The sequence below is a fragment of the Sinocyclocheilus anshuiensis genome, unplaced genomic scaffold (assembly GCF_001515605.1).
Source record: "Sinocyclocheilus anshuiensis isolate Anshui unplaced genomic scaffold, SAMN03320099.WGS_v1.1 scaffold356, whole genome shotgun sequence".
Lineage (NCBI taxonomy): Eukaryota > Metazoa > Chordata > Actinopteri > Cypriniformes > Cyprinidae > Sinocyclocheilus > Sinocyclocheilus anshuiensis.
The window spans coordinates 703,530-721,056 of NW_015554097.1; the positions used below are offsets into that span (position 1 = coordinate 703,530).

Genomic DNA, 17,527 nt, shown 5'->3' on the forward strand with positions numbered 1-17,527 from the left:
ACTGTTAGCCTATGCGGATTAAAGAACAGTCTGACAAATCTGATTAGAAGAAAATTTCTGTCAATAATAACTAGCAGATTTTGGCCTTTTGTCAGGTCCCTCAAGTCCCTGTACCTCACATGATGCTAGCAACCTCAAAGTCATGGGTTTGCTTCCAAGGAAATGTTGAATACATTGCATATCTTGAATGAATTGGATTTTTTAAATCAACAGTTTACAGGAAGTTGGTAAGTTGTCATCAGAAATGGTTTGACACTATTTTGATATTTTGTAAAACACTATTTTGCTATTCAATGCAATTAAATGTTACATGTAGAAAATTGGCATGATTAGAAAGTCCAAAATCCATACATATTTAACAACTCACAAATAACTGACTATCACTAAGGGTATAATCATAATTATATCTTAATCTGAACCTGCTGCTGCAACACTGCTAACTACAAACAATTTAGTAGTCAATGGTCCACTTGTCTCCTCCCTAGAAACCAGTGGATGTCTGGGCTACAAGTAATGAACAGATGTAATGGAAAAATTGTTTCTTAATGTCTCTCAAAGACTGTTTACTAGAATACTGGTTACCCAAATGTCCAACACCAACGAAAGAAATGCTCAAACTAATCTTATAGCAGCAGTAAAGGTTTACTTCTAGCAGGATTCTGAAATCCTGCACTACAAAATGGTGGCTCACTTCACACCAAAAGCTAAGTCCAGACAAGCAACCATGATACTGTCACAAACACTGTCACTGTGAGGGCGGACATGCCTATTCACACAGCTCACACTAGTCTCTCCATGTGCCAGTGTTTTTCTTTTTCACCTATCTCCCCCTAAAAAGTGTGTGTGTTCATACACATCAAAACGGTAAGGTGAATCCTTTTGAGCTGGCGGTGCAGTTGGCCACAGAATGAATAAACATCCATGTCAGGAGAAACTGATACACTCCCCTTTTCAAGCAGACGGGCCTCTCGTGGGAAATCCAGCACTAGCACAATGGATAGAGACGGCCTTTTGTTGAGTTTCTCAGCTATTGGCTACTTCTTCTCTCGAGCCTGTAGCCTGGACAGACCACTCCCCTCGGTTCCTATGCCCCCTCTCGCACACAATTAACTTTTACCTTTTCTATACTAATGCATACTATATGTGTTTCTTTGTTACTTCAGAAAGTTGGAAATCAGAAATGATTAATATGTACATTTTGAGTCTGCTAGTTCTCAACAGGGGTTGCTGGTATGTTGGTGTACCTACCAGACTTAAAAACAGCTAGTTTAAATACCCAAGTTGAAAAATTCAGACTAGCCTAAGCTGGTCTTTTCAGCTCCTTCCTCAACACAGATAATGACCTCATGGTGAGGATTTTTAATTCTGGCTCTAAATCCTCTGAATAGTACAACACCATGATGTTCATCCAAAAAAAAAAAAAAACTCTAAAGGAAGAGCTCCCTACAGGTCAAACTGAGGGAATGTAGATGAAGTTTATCCATAGAAGTCCATAGTGTATTTTGGCTGGCTGAGTCGAGTGATTTTCACTCTTTCAGGGAGGTTCAACGTCTACACTAAACTTGAAACTAGACTTGAACTTGACATATCACCTACTTTACATGTACCCATGTTACGTACAATAACTATGACAGTTGACAGGTCACTACTACCTTCGCTGTTAGTGATTTGAAGAAAGATTTGAATGATTTTAATAAAACCAAATTATCTATCTATCTATCTATCTATCTATCTAGCTAGCTAGCTATCTAATACTAGGTCATATATTAATATTATATATTATAGAATAGCAAAACCCAATTAGACAGAGCTGCAGTTTTATACTAAGTTGACCACAGTGATGTGACAATATCTCAAATCTAGATTTGTAAATCTTGAGCTCAGTTTACAATTTTTCATTTGTGCTTGAAGAGAAGATTTCTCCCACTCCCCCTCATCTTTCATTCCCTTGCCCTATTCTTTGCTTTCAGCTCCCATCTGAGTCAACAATAAAGTTGTTATGCATGACAGTTTGGGGAGCAGAATAGGTACTGCCCGAGCCTGCTGTGTAGCAACAAAGTGGGTCCATTCTCATCGGCCGGGCTCAGTTACGGGGCCCTGGGCAGTGGGACAAGGACAACATTGCTGGGACATTCCCAGACTGATGGAAACAAAAAGATTCAAACCACAGAGAGTCTTGGACCCCCTTGTCCTTACAGAGAGGACATCTTGATGAACAGGCCAACTAAGTGAACTAAGTATCTCTCCTCACAGTTGAATGGGGACCTGATTAAAGACACAGAAAGGATGGCACAATTTGAAAGCTTTTTTTATTTGGTCCTCAAAGGAATAGTTCACCCAAAATTCACCAAAAATGTTGTCATTTCCAAATTTACTCCCCCTCATGCCATTGCAAACCTGTATGACTTTCTTTATTCTGTGCCCACCAAAATGTTACCAGCATAAAGATTCACTGAACATACAAGTGGGGTTCCAAAAGTCAGAGATAATTTTCAAAATCTGAGTCAAACTCTAGTTTAAACCTGGCCACTAATAAAATAAATACATGTTTCAAGCTTCTTCTCAAATCATGATGGAGGACATGATCATCAGGCTTGACACAAACTTGTAGAGTTCATGAATCTTGAGTGCTGCTATCATTTAAGCGAAAGAGAGACACTTCCACTGCACTGCTTTTGCATTGTTTTTCTATGAAAACATGTTCCAGATGAACATATGGGACCACTGCGCTTGCAGCATCTCACACATGACATTGCATTCTGAAAACACAACACTCAAGTTAAAAGAAATTCAAATTTTCTTTAAAAAATGCATCTCTAGACCTTGCGTTTTCTTTTTATTTCACCATCCTCTCTCACGTTCTGTGTGAATGGCCCCTAAGACATTCTCAAACTCACAATATAATTTATACCAGTATAATTTGTAATGAATGAATGAACAAACAAATAAAAAAATGGTAGCATTTTCATACAGGCCCAATAGTCTCGTCCCCCTGGCTCGGTAAACCCCCCTGGTGTCTTGAAGCAGACGGATAACCAGGCATACGAGAAAGTGCTTACGTGGGGTCCCGAAATCAGGGGACCATATGTGCAAACGTTCTGTATCATTATGCTGTGTGGCGGTGCACAGGGAGACCACCATAACTTAGTTTGTCGTCCATACAAAGTTTGGGCCAAGCTTGGATGGATTCATTAGATGGCCTTTCTTTGTAGCCAACGAAGCTCAAAAGACCTCCAACAAAGGAGCTAATCACAGACTCTCTCCTCAGCTTTGGCCAGAGTCTTTCTTTTCACTGGGTCTTAGATCATTTCTCACAGCTTGCTGGCCAGCTAGCTCCGAGCTTGTCTGGACAGACAAACAAAGCTTTGGGATATTTATCCTCTGTGTATATGTACAGCTGTTGTTTCTATAGGACGAGTAAGTTTGCACATGTGAATGTGCCCACACACATGCACATACATACACACAGAGCTGCTACTTTTGTTGGTTTTGTGTCGCACACAAACAGACCTGCACTTGTGGGGGTGCCGGTGACTTCTGTTGGTAGTGGTGTGCTAATGTGTATGTTTTCATATGTGTGTGAGTAATATGTGTGAGGGCAAAACAGACAATGCAACTGCAGGCCATTCTAGCATTGACCTTGAACCCCAGTAGCCTTCATTCCCATGGTTGCTGTGTGAGTCCTTGTGCTTTGGAAGCCTTTTGGATCTGTGTCCCTGCCCTCTATCCCTGCAATACAACACTCTCCTCTCTCTTATGGGCGTAAAACACTGTGTTATGTGCCTGTTATATGCCCTGTTGTGTGTTATTCATATTCATACTCTTTAAAGAATGCAGATTGCAAAAGGGTTTTGCAGCCTGATGCCAGTGTAGATTAAATGCATTTCTATTGTTCCTTAGAGAACCGTCTGTGTACCGGTATACTTCAAAAAACATAAAAAGGCTTCACTTTTCCTCTTTTAACAGATAAGCCGATGTGAAGAACCTATATATGTATAACAAATATCAGAATATTTCACTAGTTCTTTTATAATAAACGTGTTCTTTGATGAAGCTAAGTTACTACAAAAAATATGAAGGTAATGATAGAGAGAAACGATAGAACCTGCCCAGGTTCAAAAGTAAGGTAGTGGGAACAGCATTTTACATAATTTCTAATACAATTATTATGGTAATTTAATATATACACTACTGTTCAAAAGTTTGGGGTTAGGAAGATTTTTTTATGTTTTCGAAAGTAGTCTGCTATGTTAAGTCTGTTATTAATTTAAAATAACGGTTTTCTATTTTAATATATTTTAAAATGTAATTTATTCCTGTGATGGCAAAGCTGAATTTTCAGAAGTTTTCAGTTACATGATCCTTCAGAAATCATTATGCTCATTTGGTGCTCAAGTAACATTATTTATTATTATCAAATGTTGAAAAGAGTTTTAGTACTTTCATATTTCACAGTTGCTTATATTAAATGCTTAATATATTTGTAGTTTATGACACATTTAAAATTCTTAGTTTATTATTTCTTTAAAACAACAGCAATTATTTGAAATAAAAATATTTTCTCCAGTGTCACTTTTGATCAATTCAATGCATCCTTACTGAATAAAAGTTTTAATTTCTATAGATAAAAAAAATATTGCCCTCAAACTTTTGAATGGTAGCATATACAGTGGGTACGGAAAGTATTCAGACCCCCTTAAATTTTTCACTCTTTGTTATATTGCAGCCATTTGCTAAACAAGTAAATCATACATTGTATGTTGGATTTCTTTACAGTTACCAGCCACTGGTGAGTGTTCCATTTATGTGCTAAATTCTATTTAGGGCCAGAGCTTTTATTATTATGTTTATTATTATTATTATTATCCAAAATGAACTGCATTTTTGAGGGCATATACATGCTTGAAAACCATGAAAATTTGCACACACGCCAGAAGTGGTGAAAATTTACGTCTGCTATACAGTAGGTTTGTACGAAATTTGGTAGACACATGCAACACACCAATACCTACAAAAAAGTCTCTTGGGGCAAAATCCGAAACCCAACAGGAAGTCAGTTATTTCAAATTTTTTTGGCAAATTTTGTGTCGTTTTGTGGTCTGACAAAGTTCGATGTTTCGCCATGGAAAAGGAAGTCGTTGTAACTCAGCCATACAATGTCCGATCTGCCCCAAACTTCACATGTTTGATAAGAGACCTGGCCTGAAGACATATACATGCCAATATTCCATTATAGTCATAACACCACCAGCTGGCAGCAGGAAGTTTGGCACTTATAAATGACTTTGACATTTTCCTACATATTTACCACTTTAAATGCATATTGCCCACCGTTCCCTGTTTTCTTAAATCCACAGGGTGGTGGCAAGCCCGGGTACGAGGGCCCTTTCAACGCTGCTTGCAGCTTTAATTGTAATTGTATTTGCCACTTGGCGAGTCTTAATATGCGACCCTGCAACCAGTTATTATTAGATTTGGACTATTAGAAGTATTCATTGCAACATGTCATGAGAATGAGAGATAGCTGTTAATGTATTTGTCTTCTTTTTTTGTTTGTGTTGCATTGAAGCAATGCAAGATATCTCATATTTTATCACAGCGCATGCCATTTTCTCAAATAACAACCACCAACATGAAAAGAAAAGAGGGAAAAGTGCACTGACACAGGGTATTCCTTAGTTGCAGCGAGGGTCTGCACGCACCCCCACCCTTTCACTTCTCAGCGGCACCCACAGAAGGCAGAAAGGCTTTCTGACATTGCCCTACATTCAGCTGACTGATCCCACACACACAGTATTCTGTCACAAATAATCATTACAGCCGCACCCGTGCCCCACACACACACCCTCTTTCTTTCCCACTGTATTAAATATTGAAGATTTCAACTTTCAACTGGGAGCATGTTCAACCCCCCTCCCCATCAATACACAGAGACACACACACACACACACACACACACACACACACACACACACACACACACACAGTGTGTGTGCATAGCCCTAGCTGCAATACAAACCACCTCTATTAGAGTGTCAATCGTATTCAGATCTTTCCTTTCTTGCTGGCGCTGACTTTCAGAATATACGGAAGCCCTACATCCTTAGACGTGACTGTGCCCATGCCCATCCATCCATCCATCATCACACATTTATGTGCTTTCTTTCTTTCCGTATCCCTTTGTTCCTCTCTACACATCAAGGTGCCTTGAATTTCTGCCTAATGTTGGCTAAAGCTTTCTAAAGAATGCCACCCGAGCACTGCTGCCCGCCTCTGTAGCGAGTACCCATGTCACCGGGTCGTCATTAATTATTCCCTTGCTTACAACATTATGTTGCCACGTTAATATGCCATTAAGGGAGAGCCAAGCGAACAGCAGTCTCTATGCAAATGAGGCTGCCACAAAGACCCTGGGCGCGGATTTGCAGATCGGAGGACGCTGCGACGGACACTCTGTATTAGAATTGAATAAAGGGACGATAATGTACCTGGGCTTCTTTTTAAAACATAATGGTTATGCCGAACGAGTGCAGGAAGGAGCAGAGGAGGAGGATTCGGAGGAAGCACATGGCATTTTAGAAAATACATGGGTGTGTGTGAGGTGTTTGACAGACATTTAAGGGACGAGTTGGCAGGGGCCAACAGCTTAACAGCAGATGCCCCGGTGACAAATCCGCAAGTCTTCGATTTGGATATAACTCGCATGTGATGATGTGGAGAAAATAAAGAGGTTTGAAACGAAGGCCTTAAATTTAGAACATGTCCTTGTTGTCCTGAGGAGTTTGCTGGGATTGCGGTGCCCACGGTAGTGGCAGAAGTAGTTGTGCGCAGCTTTAGATAAAAATCAGTGAATAAAATTTACCTGTGATGTCTCAAAACAAGAAGACAAGACGTCTGTGAGAAGGGGAAAATGAGAAATACAAAGATGAAGATTTGTGCCCCGCTGAAAATTATGCTGTTTTGGCATGTAAACCCTGAGCCAATCAAAAGTGACGTTCTTGAAGCATTTAGGGAAGGCAGACCAAATCAGCAAGAAATCTCAAGGCTGCATTACTCACACACTGAAATATTATAAATAAACCACCACAACCATATTCGCGTTTATAAACAAATCTGTGCAATTTTTTTTTTGTTATTAATTTGCTCAGTGTGTGCAATATTTGACTGACATTCGTAGTCTCTGCATTATTAATATTAAGAATCATAATAATAACACAGTTTAGTATTATTATAATGCCAGAATTACAAAAAAAGCAAACTATCATTTTTGTTTCAACACACGTTTCAAACTTGAAATGCAATTATTACACAATCCTTAAAAAAATATTATTTAAGCTTTACAATTTTCATTGAAAAAGTCATCAGTTTGACAAATAATTTTACATCAGAGTAATTAATTGACTGATGCCGCTCAATTAGAGATTCTAGACAGAAGTCATGGCAGGTTGCTGGAGAGGAAATGTCCCCTGCCTTTTGGATACAGATTGCAGCCATTATCAGCACAATTTCCCAGGTGCAGAAAAACATCAGGGGAGTCTGGGATAACAGTGAATAAGAATCACAGATGAGGATTCGTTTGTTGGGGTGGGGTGGAGGGATCTACAATTTTATATGCAATTGTCATTGTCTGCTGCAGACCTTTCTGCTACTTTTATTTTGTAAAAGCCATCACTACCAGGAGCTGAAACGGGGCATTGGGTGCCTTCACAATTTCGAGGGCATTCTTGTGTGCTACTTCTAATATGTGACGTGATTTAACAAATTCCAGGTATCAGATATATTTGATATGAAGTAAACAGAGTTGAGAGAGGAAGAGAAAATAACAACAAAACAAGCTCTGAGAGGATCTGATGACAGACAAATCTGTCTTTGTGTTTCTATACACTTCCTTTACACTAAGCTATATTTTGACTAAGGTATATTTACACTAAGGTATGTTTTGTGCCTTTGACAATCATGTAAGGACTTTCTACCTCTCTCTGTGTCACACACACACACACACACACACAAACAAGCACACACACAATGGGCAAAACCTGTCACTTGCTGCTGAGAGTCCAATCAAGCATTTGAATGCAGTGACAGATTCCGTTTTTTTTGTGTGGAAATGACGACATTTATTTATCAGGGAGAGAGAAATTTCACTCAAAGACCCCACAGTGCTCTGCCAGGGTCAGTCTGGCCCTGCTAATTGATTGCTTCTCACTAACAAGGATGTAAAATCCTCCATTGTGCACCTCTTCCTCTATGCTAATGAAGTCCAAACACAACACACTCTTTCTTTCGTTTCCTCTCCGCATCCCCCTTCCCCTCTTTCTCCGATAGGAGGTTTTGATGTGAAGATGCTATGACAGGCTTGCTCTCTTTCTCTCTCTGCAACTGGCACGAAAGATGTGATAGGAGCCAGGACCAGGAAGCAGTAATGGGATCATGGGAGAGTGATTGCAAACACACACACACTCCAAGTTTCCCCTCACACTGCCCCTAATGAGGGGTAAAGGGACAATATCGTCATTGTTACCCCCGTTTGGGAACCTTGGGCCAAGAACAATAGCTGTTTACCCAAGCAGTAGTGAAAGTCCTCACTGTGTCCGTTAATTAATCAGAGGGCTTCTGATTACATCTGCTCTGTACAACCCACTCAAAACTACTTTCACATCCAGCCATTAGAGATGAGAGATTCTCGGTACTGCTTCCTGTCTCTTTCATTTGTTTTTTACACCAACACGATCTTCTATTCGTATTTGTAGTGTGATCACAAAAAATCCACTCTCTCTCACACACACACACACACACACACACACACACACTCCTCCCATCTGTACCCTTATTGCCTAAGAGCACTCATTCCCCCGATTTTCATGTGTTTTATCAGTAAAATTACAAAGGCTATAGAGGCAACGATACAAATAAGGGGGAAAAATAAATAAACAGTAATAATAAGAACAACAACAACAATAATAATAGTTTTAGTATAATAAATATCAATAAATAATGGTATAATAAAATATTTATTATTATTATTAAAGCCCATTTTGTTATGAAATAAAATGCTATGAATTTGTAATGTCATAAAATAATAATTCTTAAAAAATATATATACATCTATATATTGAAATTGCATTCGTAGCAGTTAAACAGCATTACAAAAAGGTGTGTAGGTCCCACCTTACTGTCGTTGCGGTGCAAATTTGCATTGAAGTCACCCTCCCATTTACCATCATATATCTCTCTCACACCGCTACCCAATCCACTACAAGTGATATGCAAAGCGCCATCATGAATATGTGCAATTAGGCAGGGCTGGTGAGATTTTTCAGACTTATGGGATGTGACATTTGTAGGGCAGAAGCACAGATCAGCATAAGCGAGAGTGACAAATGCCTAATCCCTTCCTCCACATTTCAACATTTTTCAGGGTCTATCAGAATACGTTCTTGCATACACACACCTACGCCGCATATTCGCGCATTTGAATTCCCCGATCAACACGCCTTGGCAGCGGTCATATGGTATCATAGATACAAACAACATCACCACAGTAAGAACAAGAGAAGACTTAATGGATCATGAAGACTTGTCAGAGTGCTTGTGCTCTGTACATCAAGGCCGTTCTGTATGGAAATCACACTATTTTAAAATGGTTTGTGTGACAGAGTGAGTCTCAAGGATAATCAGTTGTGAGTTATTGAGAGGGAAAACATATACAGTTATATTCACACATCACACAGAAAAAAGGCAAAATGATAAGACACAAAATCCCACACTAATAACCATTTTTGAAGCCTTTTACCTAAAACCACGTGTATCCAGTGAACATGGATTGCGTGTTCACTATACTTTTGCTTGTCAAATAACTGGCAATCCTTGCTATCCATCAAACACCTACTTCAGTTGAATATAAAGACTACAACCAGGCATTTTACATGAAAACATGTGAAAACATAACTTTTCTATTTTATTTCTCAAAGTAAGCAACATAATATTTCCAGGAAATTACTCTTTGCTGCAATGCACTTAAATAAATACACATTAAGAAAATATATATACATATATATCTCCATCTCACACACACACACACACACACACACACACACACACACACACACACACACACACTCTCTCTTTCAGGCAGACTGGTTTTATTTAGGTGTGGCGAGTTTAATTTTGCTGTGAGATGTCTGTGAACCCTATAATACGGTTCAGGTCTGAATCCTCTTGGAAAATCATCAACCCATAATCCTTCACATTGTGCTGCATTCAAATGAGGTGCTGGAGCTCCCACTAACACAGTGTAGCAGCGACGGCTAATTTAGACACGCATACACACACACACACACACGCACACACACACATACTGTATATAGTAACAAAATTTGAGCGAAACACACACACACACACACACCTGCATGTAATGTGGCACATTGCATGAGCTCCTCCTTGCAAACCTCTTCCCCCACAAGCTACCACACACACATCATGTCACACACACGTTACATGGCGAGGCGTCACTCACACCACCCAGGAAATTAACTTGACATTTTATGGCGACCACAGAGAAAAAAAATATGGAAGGAAAGGAAAAAAAAAAAACAAAGCGTACCAAAGGCACAGATAACATAAACCCTCTCCCGAGCCTCGCCATCATATTCGCCAGGATTTTCACCGATCTGCAATGCAGACGGCACGGGGTGGCTACAGAAAATGAGCTTTTCCGTCCTCACCCTCCTTCCTCCGGAAACGATGGCGGTCTCTCTCTCTCACTCTTTTTCTCCCTCGATAAATGCTTCCTGTCTATTTTCATATCCAATTCAGTTGGTCCCATTGGTGCGGTTCTGCCTGATGTGAGGTTAACAAAATGAAATAAATAGAAATGGGACAATCTCACCTCAGTCTACGCTCCCAATTAAAATGATACAGCCGCCCTTGTCAGAGAACGAGAGTGTATTGAAATGGGAAAGGAGAGTTGCTTTGTGGCTGCTTGGATTTATTTTTTCATATATGCGTGTGCATGATGGACGGAGCCATATCGTCACTGCGACTCTTCCGGCACACACACACACACATTCTTTTTTTTCCATTTCTCAGACACAACCTTTGCTAAAGCACAGCTATAGTGAACAAAATAAAAATACTGCAAAAACATTTTGCAGTGCCTATTTGCATCCTCGCACATGACATACACATGAACGTGTGTTTGTAAGAGTTGCAATGGTCTGAAGCCATTGGGCCAGTGCTTGTTGTTATAACCTTAAAGAAAAGATTCAAACACACCCGTGCATAAAGAGTCCAAATTAATGTATCTCAGGATGCTGAGTGCATGGACACACACAGCCGCACATAGACATACACACACATGTGCTCGTCTGACTTGGTGCATCTCTCTGTGGCTGGGTCCTGCTCTATTAGACATGCAGCAATGTTAACATCATTATGCATTATTCTGAGTGTCTGTCTGTGCTTTCACACCCCCCTCCTCTCTCTCTCTTTCCATTCGCCATATTGTGTCTGAGGAGAGGCCCAGACGTGTGTGTGCCACAGACTAACGCAGTATTGTGTCTCCTGTCTGGGGATGGGCATTATTTTAACAGCCTTTCATGTGTCGGTGCACACAAATCACTGATCTTTTTGGAAATGGAAGAAGTGGCAAGCACACGCATATGGACAACCACACCCAATCACACACGTTTATAAATTATATTAATGCTCTACACATGCCTTGCAAATTATGCCCAGGCTAGGTTGTCGCACGTCTGAAGGAAAGCACACACAAAAGTGTGCATGCGATCTAACAATGGAGTACAAGAAAGAAAGAAAGAAAGAAAATAAACATATATTGAATTATATTATTTTTAATGATATATTTTCTAATGGTGCTCAGTGGCTAAACTAATATTACAGTCACAAGTGTTTGCCAATTATGCAGCTTCATACAAAATGCAATCAGCTGTGACTATCATCAAGTCCCATTTCCAGACTGTTCATGGGGAGGGGCTTTTATATTTGCAATATTTCTCTTTGGGAATAATGAAAAGCAAATGAGACACTTATAAAATGTCATAAATTCTGATCAAGCTGAAGCACTGACCTCATTTTTTTCTTTTTAACCCAAAATTTTATTAGGCTGAAAAAAATCTGCTTGAAATTCACTACCTAGATTCATCAGGGGAAGAAATGATTTATTAATAATTTATTTAAAGAAATCCCTATACCTCTATTTTTAGCCTATCAATAAATTGTCTTGGGTTATGTTATTTAACACCTCTAAGTAACACTTCTTATTTCATTGATGTATTTTATATTTAAATATATCAGTCTGAAAATGTAACAGTGATGTTATATCATTACTTTTAAAGCATTGTGGTGAACAAAATAACTATGATACACAGTCAAACATGCCAAAGGAGGTGATAAAGGAGGCAGCGATGAGCAAAACTTATAGCCAAGAACAACTCTCCGGCGATACAGCTGATCATTATTTGAGATAAAACCCTATATCTTGTGGGTGTGGGTGCGGTAGAGTATATGTAGATTGTATAATAAGAGGTCAGACGGTTTATGCAAAGGATTTAAATTAATATGCATGACTTTTTGATGTATTTTAACCTCAAATCTGGCAAGAATTTTTTCAAACAATGTGCCCTGAGAATACATATATGTAAACATTCAGTGTATTTGCAGTGAACCTCTACTACAGCCTCTTCTCTGCTTCCCCTCTCAACTCCTCCCACTTGCTGCTTGAAATCTGCATACATTTGCATGGCATTACCATGCGCATATTCTTTGTTCTGAGAGGGAAAGGATGATGCAGTTTACAACCACATTGCACGTCGCTGTTATGCGCTCCACTTGAAGATGTTTGGATATTTAATGACTGCAAAAATGCTTCATCATCTGCAGTCATGAATGGCTAACTAGCTTTTTGAAAATGAGACAAAAATAGAAAAGCATTAAAAGATATGGTTATATAAGAGACTGAGTGTTGTAAATTGTGGGAGGTGGGGATTGTTCAATGAATCAAACTACTTCTCAAATTAAAATATTTCTATTATTAATAAAACCTAAACCATTCAACGACATGCATGAACGTATATTTTCGGCATACTATATCTTGTTTTGTTATATTGAAATGCTCTTGAATAGCGTCCAATACAGATTTAATTTTTTACAACACCATATGCATTCACACTTGTCACATAAAACACAGTGATAAAGGATGTTTGATACACAGCAGAAGCATGGGCTGGCATGCTGTAAAGTGACATCTATTGTCCTCGTGGGCTCTTCCCTTTGTGCCGCGGCCAACTGTAATCATGCAAACGCAGACACCAGACTTCATTAGCTCCTCAGGGCCAACGCTAATCACACCACAGCAAGGCACAAGAAAGGAGGGCCCACAGAGTATGCATAAAACAGCCGGGCATCGCCTGTGTGCTGCTGATATACAGGTATGGTGTACTGATAGCATGCACACTAGCACTAACTGCTCTTTTTTTCTTATATTTGCTAACTTTGCTAGTCAGCTTTCCGGGTATGCAGATTCAGAATTTATTCAGTAAAATTAAAATTAAAATATGTACCGTCAGGGGTGTGAATACATATTATAATGTAATGAAAAATAATGGAAAGAACTTAAAAAGGAATGGAAAGAACTTGAAAAGTGCATCTGAAAAATTAAGACAATAAAGTACCCAAATATAGTTTATGTGCTTATGAAGCATTTTCTGATTTAAAACTAACAACAATTATGAGAATCAAGACTTTTAAAGCCAGCATGCTTTGTTGCAACTATAAATTTGTCAGATAAAATAACAGGGATTACAGATATACAGTATTTATGGACTATGACTTGGGTTGATTTTTAAATCTGGATTAATCTGAGAACTCACTTCATGTTGGTTAATCATTTGATAACAATGATGCCAGTTTCCTCCTGCTCAATTCCAGTGGGTAAGTGATGGTCACATTTTTCTTCAGCCCTGCAACAAAAAAAAAAAAAAAAAAAAGGAAATCTTGACTAAATCGCTAAACATGCTAAATCTATTTTACACTCTACTTCAAGCAAATATCCACTTGTGTTTATGACATAAATTAAATAAGAATGTGCCATAAATTATATTTTCATGGTTTGGCATTTGGTTTATGTGTGTTGTGCAGAAACACTTAATATTTTTACATACAAACTGTCTGTCTGTGAATTTTAATGTGAGCATATCTAAAAAAAAAAAAAAAAAGTCAAACTGGACACAAAAAACAAAACAAAACAAAAAAAACATTCCAGAACATTATACAACTGAACAACATGCTGTGTGTGTTTATGAGTGTGTGCGTGAGAGCAGTACTGTCATGTTGCTGTGTCTATGGCATATGTAAATATGTGTTCATTTAAATGATAGTGAAGGAGAGTGTTTAAACCAGTATGAAATCGAGTCTACTGCCCTCCATCTTTGTAGGATATGATCTCTGAATGTCCAGAATGACACTCTGCCCATGAGTTGCTCCAGCTAGTGTAACCAGCATTGCATTTACCTGGAGGGGGTTCATCACTGGTGACTTTTCAAATGAAATGACTCTTTCTGTTTCAAACCATGCCTGTGTATGGGAGAATACTGGCAGAGGCTGCATGACTGTCACCTCAAAGTATGTCTCTGGCCAGCAGAGCTCGAGATCTCTGCAGCTATTCATTCCCTAGAGTCTCTCTCACACACACACACACACACACACACACACACACACACACTGTACTGCTCTGCTCTACTGTCGCACTGATCCAAAGCATAACATTATGCTTTCTTAGGCATTTATACACACACACGTTTTGTGTAATTAGCTTTGTCGTTTGCAGATGTTGACAGCTTAACAGGAAGTTTTGGATGGTTTCTTGATTTGTGCAGCAAGAAGTAAACATGCAAAATAACACATCTGCTACATATACTGCTGGAGGGCTGCAGCTTTTCAAGCCAAATGTGTATATTTTTTTATACCATTAGCTGTAAGCTTAATCAGATTGTATTATGAAATATGTAATTTTTTTGTGCATGTTCCTTAGCCTAAGAGATTGTTTTTCAGTATGCTACAACACAGTAAGGAATACTCCTCTGAACCATATAGGTTTCAAAAAAGCATTTTTTATTTTTTTTTTGTAAACCTTTGCAGTGTGTTATCTACAGAAACTCTCAAAGAGCGGTGTAGGGCCATGTCCATATAAAGGTAGTCCTTTCCTGACACATGTCAGAGGCAGAGTGACAGCTGTCAGCTTTTATTAAGCCTCTGTGTCCGTATGGCTTGAGCTTTTGACTTAGCCGCTGCTGCTATACAATGCATCCTGCAATGCATTTTTTTTTTACATGGGCTAATAATATTTTATTACATTTACCTACAAGTAACGTAGATGTTTTTAAGACTTTTAAATCCCCTCTCACTTCATAACCCCTTATATGACTTAAAATATGTTTATTATAGACTTTTTGCGCCCCTCTCATGTCATAAGCCCTTACAAGACTTAAAATGTGTTTATCACTGCATTACAAATAAATAAATAAATATTGTGAGCATGGTTCAATCACATGATTAATAGCTGAGTGTTGTTTGGCTATTATTTTCTATGAGTCAATCTTTTTACATTCACATGTAAAAAAAGACAGAAACAAAAAGCAAATTCCAATGAAAAATAGACATTTATTAAAAAAAAAAAAGCACACAATCATAAATCAATGTTCTCTCTTGGATTCTCAAAGTCACAATTGAATGTTTCCATATACAATACATAAATGTATACTGCTTCAAAATGATAACATAATAGCACACTCTATGCAAAGAAGTTACTGTGTATAACCCATATCTTTTGAATATCACACACTGATATTATTCAATACATTCAGAAAAAACGTCACAGATAGCATTAATTAAGCTGAGCAGCTATGCTAAAAAGCTAAGACTCCATGCACATGTATCGCCTGCAGTACAGTGAAACCAAGGTCCATTTTTGCTCTTGATGTTGGCAGTGTTTGAGTCGTCCCCATCCCCCACCCCCTCTCTCCACACCCTCAGCGTCTGCACTCACTGGATCCCTCTGCCAACACATCAGTCCTGACAATCAGTGGCTACTGGACTATATATGAAGGCCGACTGCTCTAGCATGGAGCCAGGTATGATTCCCCAGCTGACAGTCTGCATCACATCTGATGGCTGAGAAGCAAGAGCTCACACACACACATACACACACACACAGCTACAAACAAAAACACTTAGGAACGATCATGCATACAAGCGTTCACAAACGCAGCCCACACCATCTTACATACATACAACCACACCGGTGATTGGTTAAAAAACACCTATGGGGAATAACTCAGGATATTTTTGTGATTGCACAATGACAATCTAGTTGTTTAGACACCTGAAGTTAAGATTTTCATTTATCCGATCACAAGTGGACAATGCTAAACAGGTGTAAACTGGGTCTAAAACATTTTAATCTTGTCCACTTTTGACCACTTCCAGAGGAAGTCGAAATTTAACCAGATTGCTTATGTTGACGTTAATGTGGCCAAATACATTCAAAAACCCACAAAAGACCGCCTACTAACATAATATGCAATCACTGTGGGACGTGTTGTGAGAAAATGCGCTACATGATTACAACTCTGCTACATTGTACCAAAACACACTGATTGTGGTCGAAATTGTAGCTGCTGTCTTTATCCTTTTCATTTGTTTTGCATAACACAAGTTTTGTTCAGTAAATCCTACTCGTACACCACACTCTGCACTCCCACAAAGCTTATGTAGAGTGTGACGGAATAAGAGGGGAGTGTCTCGAGGAAATCCAAAAACAACCGGTCACAGGAGAGACATCTGAAATACATTTTAAGACCAGGTGGAAACAGTATGTCTCTTGGCTCACCACTTGTGAGCGGATCACTGAAAACGCATCTTAATACCAAGTGGAAACAGGGCCTTCTATATTTCAACTGAACCCAAAAAACATCAGTCCAGCTGTGGATAATGCTTTGTGTAGCCATGTGGCACAAAACAACTGTGACTTAGCGTTGCTTCGTCAACGAAAATTATGACTAAATATCGTCGTCAAAGAAACTTTATCACGTGACGAAAACGAGACGAGACGCAACGAAAATGCTGGTCATGTGACGATGACTATAATTAAATGTATAATGCAATATTGTTGACGAATAAAAACGAGACTAAATGTGGTTTACAAAATAAAAACTATGCTAAAATGTCTCTTCATTTTCGTTGACCAAAACGTCTCAGGTTACTTATGTAACCATGATTCCCCGAGTAGGGAATGAGACACTGCGTCCTCTAGGGGTCGCTATGGGGAACGCCTCGTCGTGAAGCATACATTGAAAAAACACCAACTCGTTGGCCGGCGACAGCCATTACGTCACTACCGGTGTGACTATAGTATAAATAGGCGCAGGGAGCACACATCATTCACTTCTTCGTCTGAAGCTTGCGTCCGCAGCATGGCAAGAAACCTAGAGGACGCAGTGTCTCGTTTCCT

General features: G+C 39.0%; 1 long non-coding RNA gene across 2 annotated transcripts in view; it reads right to left on the reverse strand.

Annotated features, from left to right (window-relative positions):
- LOC107669513 (uncharacterized) overlaps positions 1-17,527 on the reverse strand; it is a 40,085-nt gene that overhangs the window by 6,556 nt on the left and 16,002 nt on the right. For both annotated transcript variants that reach the window (XR_001631998.1, XR_001631999.1), the window contains exon 3: positions 13,890-13,979. This is a non-coding gene — a long non-coding RNA (uncharacterized LOC107669513). The remainder of the gene's footprint in view (positions 1-13,889; positions 13,980-17,527) is intronic.